Below are 6833 nucleotides of genomic sequence, written 5' to 3' on the forward strand. Positions count from 1 at the left end.
TATTCTTCTACTCTGAGTGTCATTCTTTTTCGGGGCACAAGTTCACCCAAAATTTGGGGCACTCTTGAGCTTCGCCTTGACGAGTTCAACGCGATAGCGTATTCAGGCTCCGTTCGCATAGCCTTCTCAATCGCTAGTCAGGCTTCGCCTCTCGGCCGACACCTCAGCCGTGCCATAAGAAAACGAACGTCTGTGCGCGTAACGTACACCCTTCCAAACTACCCTAGAGCGCCTACTGCAAATACTCTTGCGAATTACCCACTACGCCATACTTCTTCCTTTTGCCAATTGGCAAGGAACCCACTAGGCGCCCTTAAGGCAACAGGAGCCCCTGCACACCGGGGTGCTGTGCAGGATGGCCCGAGTTTGGCGAAACTCAGGATCTTTCCGAGCTCTGGCGACACCCCCTTTTAAACGAGCTAATAGTACGCGAAGGTACTCAGCGCGCGCTCTGTTCCATTGGTTACGATCAAACGCGGCGTCACGTAAAGGGCGGTCGAGAAGGTTGGGTGGTGCCTTCAAACTAGAGGCACCTTCTTCATTTGGTTGTCGTTCCACTGAGTGCAGAAGTGCCCCCATGCAACAAAAGTGACAGAAAGTTCTACTAACTATATTTTTATGTTTTCGCGGGCCGTTTGAATCCATTTTCAAGCGTTTATTATCTGCACTAAGTATCCTTCAGAATAATCAGCGCCGTGACCTCCGAGATTAGTTCCGACCGAGCGCCTTACAACACCGCGGCTAGAGCTAATCGTCGAGGCCACGTGTATAATCACCATGGTCGGCCTCTACATTCTAGCGCGTTGCTCGGCCGCCGCGCGCCCTCCTCGTCCTCTTATTATTCGTCTGCTTGCTCCCCGAGCAGGTGCGGCCGTGTGATAAGCTAATTGGCTGGGCGGTATACCTAGCTAAATCAGGACTTGCTATGACGAAGCTGATTAAGCCAAATCATGCTAAGGCCGAGCTAATTAAGCGACGCCTAAGACCATGCTAATGAACCGTGTAAAACTAAGAACAAACTAATTAAGATCATTCTAATTAACACGACGTTAATTAGGAGCGTGTAATTTAAACCAAGATAATACCGAGATTGTGGTAACTAATATAGTGCTAATTAGGATTATGCTAATTACATCTGTACTAATCAGGACCTTGCGAATTAAACCTGAGTTATTAATGTCGTGGTAATTAAAACATTAACAATGAAGACAGGACTATTCAGTATCATCTTACTTAATACCGAGCTAATTAGGGTGATGCTTATTAGCACAACGCTAATTAGGAGCACGCTAATTCAAGCCAAGATAATTAGGAACTTGCCAAGAACACGGTAATTAAGATTACTCTAAATAGCATTATGTTAGGTACATTCGTGCTAATGAGGGCCCTGATAATGAAATCTGATTAATTAATGCTGTGTTAATTGAAACATTACGATTTATGACATGACATTCCACTGCCGTGTTATTTAGGCCTAGCTAATCAATACCACGAATATTGAGACCGAGCTCATTACTCTGAAGCAGGCGAAGCATACTGAGTAGATGAGCCACGTAATAAGCTCGAAGAAGCTAAGTGACCACAAGCTCCTCCGATGGCACCAGCGTTGTACAAGTAGTGCAATCTGACCAAATTATTTTATATGCAAAGAAGCTGCTGAGTACCGTCCACTGCATGAAACACTTGACAGGCACACCTGCACTATGACAGTCCCGAGTTGAACTGGGGCCTTTTCAGAATCAACGAGTTTGTGCCCGAGTTCGCACGTCAATCAGTTTGATTGACAGACGCCCGCGGCGAAGATCGGGCCCGCCCATCGCGTTTGCTCTTGCGGAGAAGCAGTGCTCACGGCGCAACGCCAGCGACCGGCACGATTAATCTATCAGCTTAATCGCATACACTATGCACACACGCACGAAGAACTAAAGGTCATATCATCCCGTGACTACGATGTGTCGCATTCAATTTCACCGCGCTCACAATGTACCACTCACAGCCAGAAGCAAGCGCCCCTGGTGGGATTTGCGGCGAGAAGTGTTATTATTTACTTGTTTGTGAAGACATTGGTTCTGCCGATTCTTTACTGCAGAAGAATCTTCGGACATGTAATGTCTGTATAACAGTAACATGTCCATTTATTTGTCTGCAATATTCTAGAGAAGCGATACGAGCTGCACCAGAGTGCTGCGTGTGCGCCCTTGTTGCCTTCGAGAGTGGAAATTTCCATGCTGCAGGTGGAACGAAAGAATTCCCCGAAAGTGGACAAACGCCCACGAACACGCCCATGGGAGGCGCGATGAACAGTGGGCATAAGGATAGCGCGACAATCACGCTGACGTCGCTACACTGTCAAAATGTTGACTTAGTGGCGGCGCTCACGCGTTCGCACGCGGCGTTCCTTTGAAAACCGCCGCAAATGCCGCACTTGCGTATGTGACGCCATGCTCGTTCTTGTAGCCGTTTTTATCAACGCTGCTATCGCGTGCTCCGCACTGTCTTCCTGTCATGACCGCCGTAATGCGAGCTCGGAGCAAACTCGTGTGCCCGAGAAGCTCGGGCTATCCTGCATAGCACCCCTGGGCACTTTAGTTGATGCTTTTGGTGATGATCGCTATTAATTATGCCTGGGCGCTTTGTCAAGGGTAGAATTTTAAATCATGCACTCGTTGCACAGCTCGTACGTTTTGACGCCTTGTGAAATTCTACGCTTCTGCCACGCAAGGTTACATGTGTTAACGACACTTCCCGCACTGCTTAACATTCACATAGTGTGTTACCAGGCGCAACTTTGAGCATGGTCGTGCCTGTGTGGTAGAACACCTGCGTGCCACGCAGAAGTCCTGCCTTCAATACCCGCTCGAACGGCAGGTTTTTATATGTTTGTGTGCATTTATTTCAATTTTTCGCTCACAGACAACGCTGATTTTTCGCTCAGAAGCAACGATGCCGAAGCCAGAGTTCTTGCGAAACGAGCTCTTTAATGCTATCGCGTGACTAAAGAGTTTGACCTTTACCAGCTGAGACTGCTTTCCTCACCGTCACAACCACGTGACGTCTGGTTAAGGGGCTGCTTCGCTCAAGATCCGGATGCGCCCTCGATGCGCTGACCCAAGCCCAAGCGGCGAAGAACAGGACGCTAAAGACAACCCGGATCACTGAACAAGCCGTAGGCAGAGGGAAGTACAGCCAGTGTACGGGCTCCTTCCCGAAAACACGAGGCAGTCCAAGAGCCTGACATCGACCGCAGAGACGACTACAACTCCTGTGCCACCAACATCTATCCTTCTCCGCCAACGCAAGGAGCCGCCGACCTTCCGCGGATCACCATTCGAAGACCAGGAAAGCTGGCTTGAAGCGTACAACCCCGTCACTGTTTTCAATATCCGAAGCAATGAATACGAGCTACGGCACGTTTACTCCGCCTTGGAAGAGGTTGCCAGGACATGGTTTGAGAGCCAAGAGCCACCCCTGACAACGGGTGACGTTTTTCGCGCCCAGTTCTTGACCACATTCACGGGTGTCGCATTCAATTCGAGACTGCGCCGATGTTCATGATTTCGGCTCCGGCGGCATGCTCGAATCGATCCGAGCCATCCTGCGAGAGGAACTGCGACCCTCTACACCGACGGGTCTACAATTAAGCCGTCGTCGTCACCTGTGCAACAGGCCTCAGGCCTGGCCGACCACCCGACCACCCGACGCTGGATTAGTGGACCTCACCACCGCTCGTTACTGGACTTCATACACGAAGCAAATTTGTATGTGTATTTCTGAATTATTAAGTATTATGCCTAAGGGCAGACTTTCGAAAAAAAAGCTGCGACCCTTTCCGCAGCCTCTCAGCCTGAAGTCAATTGCTGACGTTGTACGCGAGAAAATCCGATAGTCGCTGGGTCTTCCTCAGCCAGCACCGCCACAGTCGCAAGCTATGAGCTTCGGTAATGAAGTGGTAGCACCCTGAAGCACGGTTCGGGGAAACACAGAGCGATTCATTAATACACTTACGCCAGTGTTGTTGTTGTTGTGTTTCTACACGTGGCTCATACCCACACTCGATGATTGTCCAAGAATTGTTGATATGAAGTTTTAAATATGTTAGCTAAAGCTACTGATTAAACACAAAAGAAAAGCAACCATATAAAAGAAAGAGCACAATATTTATTTCTACATTGAGACCAGACCATTGAGACTAATCCTGACTAGATATTAGAATAGTGAAATTAAAATGTAACCAATTTTTTTTTAATTTTTCGTTCTAGTACTGATTCATTGCTACTATGATAATGCGTTTACAAGTACGAATTCAAAATTGCATTCGTTTTGTTTCATGAAGGAAAGCACTGACAGCATCAAAAACATTCCTGTGGCTGAAGCCCAGAGCCGAAGCACCGAAGGTGAGTATAGGGTCTATTGTTAAGTTAAACCCCAGCTTCGCGCATAGAGTTTCAAGGCCTTTTTCTTTGTAATATATAGCGGCGACGTGATAAAAAATAGGGCTCTATTGATTTGATTTCTGAACAAAATTGAACAGAGGAGATATCGCCATACCAGCCTTGTGTGTATATAGATTCAACGGGGGCACACGGTATCGCAATCTAGTTTATATTACTTCCAATTGTATAATTTGACACCATTGCATTTTCCACGGAAACTTCAAATGTCTACATTTCATCCGTGGTGTTATTGAACAACAGAGTCCCTGCATGTATTATACATACATGCAGGGACTCTGTTGTTATATTGCGCAATGGGCGTTCAAAGTAGGCTTGCGCAGCGCTAATATAATTGCCAAGAGTTCCGCTTCAAAAACGAGGGTGAAGCCCGGCAGTCTTAATCAAAATGACCGGCCAAGCGAAGGGGACTAAATACCTACGCCTGCATTTTAGTCAATTACTGAAGCGTCTATGGCTACTATATCATTTGTTTCAGCATGTGCAAGATAACCTTGCAGCCGGCTATTTAACAACCTCTATGATTGAAATTTTGGCTTAGAGGGGAAAATCTCAACATATTCTAACTTAGGGTTCTGACTTGACATATTAGCTGCAGGCACATCTCGAATTTTCACGTTTAGGCTGTTTAATTGCTTCTGAACAAAAATATTCTGTTGTGTACGAAAACGAGGCCAGTGAGAAAAAAAAGAGCCTGGGTCATTTATAAAAAAAAACACATATTCAGATCGTCTCAACGGAAATGTATAAAAATTTAAAAATGACTGCACCGTCAGGATGCGGAATCGACAAGACCATGTTGGCAAGCGCGCTTCCTGATACAGAACATTGATTGCTACAAGCCTAGGGAGCCCCAGACACAATCGCAAGGCTTCTCGCTCCAGCGTAACCAGAGGCTTGAGTTTGTAAGCGGGGCCACCCGAGAACAAGACACTAAAATTCTAATATTGGGTGCATGTTTTTTTTTACATTTTATATACCATCGCCAGTGTGTCCCCACGTAGTCCATGTCGTCTGCTGTTCAGTCTGCGTGGTTTGCCTAAGGCACCTTGAGCCCTAGGTGCAAAACTGTCGATGTGTGGCGTCCAGTTTGATGTACCACTATAATTGATTCCCCATTATTTTATTCACTCAACCTGTGCATTAGGCTCTCGTTGATAAAATATTAAAAATATCAAACCACACTGCTCGTGTTGTGAAAGAACTTCTCGAAGAGCGCGGCGCCACAGTCAAGGAGCGGCCGCCTAGTCCTCGGGCCTGAACATCACTGACAATGTCGGGGCTCAGTAAAGGTGCCGCTGGTGCACCGTCCTCTGCACAGGCTATCCGAGGATGGGTTGTGGTTTACTATCGTAGGCGAGTGGGACACGTCGCGAATGAAAAGATCGCTCATCGAGTCACTTCACGCCTTTCTGCCTTCCAGAATGAGCGCTGTCATCGCTGCCGCTGAGGGCATGACGAGGTATTAAGTAAACTTCGAAGCGTGACGCGTGCATTTCTTCGCTGGCGCGAGAGGCCTGTCTGGTGTAATGACATGTCGCCGAGAAGAAGCACGTCCAGGTCTTCCTCTTCCCATGAAGCATTCTTGTATTCGTGCCCATTTGTTTCATCGTGTTGGACCAGCATAGCTGCACGGAAGTTTCTGTCGAGTGCATTGTTTTTCTTTCGCGTCAAATAAAGACCGAACACGGTGCATGCTCGTTTTGGTGTCTCTTTCTCGTCGCATCGTATTGCGGTAGCGCACACAGTGAAGAAATATACGGTGCACGCACTAAGTACCGCAGCCTTCGAGAGAGCAAACGGAGGATGCTGTCAAATGAAGTTTGCGCAACCCCATTATCGCCAATGAAGGCTGCGAGCTTAGCGTTTCACAAGGTTTATAGTACAGAATATCAGCTGAGTTTCCGCTGCAACGATGAAATCCGTGCACTGCCCGACAAGTGGTCAGCACGCGCAGCTATAGCAGAGGACGAGTTCCAACACTACGCGCATGGAGCGTCTGCGCATGCGCGAGCTGCCGCCGGCGCGCGACTGCAGCGCTCACACATTACGACGCCATGCGCTCCGAATTTTCTCCTAAGTGTGAAACAGCCTGTACATCTTCGTCTGGGTCCCCACAAGGGCACTCGGAACTAGACGCACGCTTTATCCTCCAGTAGAAGCGTCGCGCAAATGCTGTACCAAGCCGCATGTGGGGAACTCACCGACACAAACATGTGACACTATTAGGCATAAGTGTTTTTTTTTCTTGCAAATCACGAAGGAGGAAACTGTCAAGAGTGCAGCGACTTGATGGCTGTCGGTCAGACCACGGTGCTCAACGTGAGAAAAAAAAATGTGAAGGTTCACTTACACTCCACGGCATGGTAGTGGGATGTTCTT

The sequence above is a fragment of the Rhipicephalus sanguineus genome, chromosome 6, assembly GCF_013339695.2.
Source record: "Rhipicephalus sanguineus isolate Rsan-2018 chromosome 6, BIME_Rsan_1.4, whole genome shotgun sequence".
In the NCBI taxonomy this organism is placed as follows: domain Eukaryota; kingdom Metazoa; phylum Arthropoda; class Arachnida; order Ixodida; family Ixodidae; genus Rhipicephalus; species Rhipicephalus sanguineus.